The sequence below is a fragment of the Mastomys coucha genome, unplaced genomic scaffold (genome assembly GCF_008632895.1).
Source record: "Mastomys coucha isolate ucsf_1 unplaced genomic scaffold, UCSF_Mcou_1 pScaffold1, whole genome shotgun sequence".
NCBI classification, from domain to species: Eukaryota; Metazoa; Chordata; class Mammalia; order Rodentia; family Muridae; genus Mastomys; species Mastomys coucha.
In genome coordinates this window covers 77,669,922-77,671,563 of record NW_022196891.1, presented here as the reverse complement: position 1 = coordinate 77,671,563, position 1,642 = coordinate 77,669,922, and the positions used below count along the sequence as shown (strand labels likewise).

Here is a 1,642-nt window from a genome sequence, read left to right as displayed (position 1 = left end):
GGGGCGGGGGAGGGGGGAGGGAGGTGAGACAAGCAGATCTCTGAATTCGAGACCAATTTGATCTACACAGCAAGTTCCAGGACAACCAGGGCTACACAGAAACTCTCATCTTGAAAAAAAACAAAACAAAACAAAACAAAAAACTGAGAGAGGGGGAAGAGACCGTGTGAGGATGGATGGGGTGGGGGAAGGTACGGCAGGATGTAAAGTGAATCCATAAATAAATTAATGGGAAAAAAAGAGAAAAAAAAACAAATCAGAGAAAAAATAGTAAGAAAAAAGGATAGGGCAGGGAGGGGTGGAGAGAGCTCTGCAGTTGAGAGCAGAATTAGGTCTCCAAAGCCCTCACCTCCAGCTCTGAGGACACCTGTACCCATGTGTACATACCCACACATATACACATACATACATATATGCATATAATTAAACCTAAGAATACATTTTTTTTTCTTAAAAAGACTCAAATTGGGAGTTCGAAAGATGGCTGGCTCAGTGGTTAAGAGCACAGGCTGCTCTTACGGAACCCCAGTTTGATTCCCAGAACCTATAAGGTGGCTCACAATCATCTGCAACTCCAGTCCCAGGTGAACCAACCCTGTCTGGCTTCTGAGGACAATGTATACACATGATACAAGACGTACGCGCAAGCAAAGCAACCCATGTACAGAAAACAAATACAATTAAAAGTATTTTCATTGAGATACAAAACATATTACTTTGATTACTTATCAATGAAATGTAATTTATGTCACTGGGTTTGTTTGTTTTAGACTGTGCAGCTCTGGTTAGCCTGGAACTTGCTATGAAGAACAGGCTGGTCTTGAATTTTGAGCAATCTTCTGGCTCTGCCTTCCAAATACCAGGATTATAGGGCATACGCCATCCAGTGAAGTACTTCTATATTTTCCTCATGCTTAGGCTATTCTTTGTCTAATTCCTAGTTTAATTTTTATTTTATGTATATAGATGTTTTGCCTATATGCATGCCTGTGAACCACTTGCATTCCTGGCATTCCTGGAAGCTAGAAGAGTGCTAGATCCTCAGGCACTGGAATTACAGATCCCTGTGAGCCTCCACAGGAGTGCTGCAGAATCTTGGAAACACAAACAGTGACCTCAGAAGTATCTACTCCAAATTTTGGAGTAGATAACTAATTAATAAGCCACCTAGGATCCAAAGCCAACACCAGAGAGTAGGAGGGAAGGAGTGGATGAATTTACAGTTGAGCCTTATCATAGTAGGACAAAAGTAGCAGGTGTGGTAGTACACATGTACAATCCTAGCATTCATTCAGGAGTCCATCCTGGGCTACAGTAGCAAGGCTGTCTCGGGGTGGGGGTGGGTGAGGAATACTGCTGTAGATGGGATGTAGGTTCACTTTACAGGGGTAACCAGAATGAAGCCGCCCTTCCTCCCTCCAACCATTCACATGAAGACTTTTGAAAAACTGCAATAAGAATTGGAAGTGAAGAACAGCAGGATGGAAGATCTCTGTCCCAGAACACACACCCCAGAAAGCAAAGCTTCAGTGCCCAGTGCCCGCACTGTGTGCCACCATGCCCTGTGACATCACCTTCTCTTTTCTTCTTCTTCCTTCTCTATTCTGTGGGATGCGACATATGCTGAGAGGAGAGGACAACA

General features: G+C 43.5%; 1 protein-coding gene across 1 annotated transcript in view; it reads right to left on the bottom strand.

Annotated features, from left to right (window-relative positions):
- Acbd3 (acyl-CoA binding domain containing 3) overlaps positions 1–1,642 on the bottom strand; it is a 26,174-nt gene that overhangs the window by 16,251 nt on the left and 8,281 nt on the right. The window lies entirely within an intron of this gene.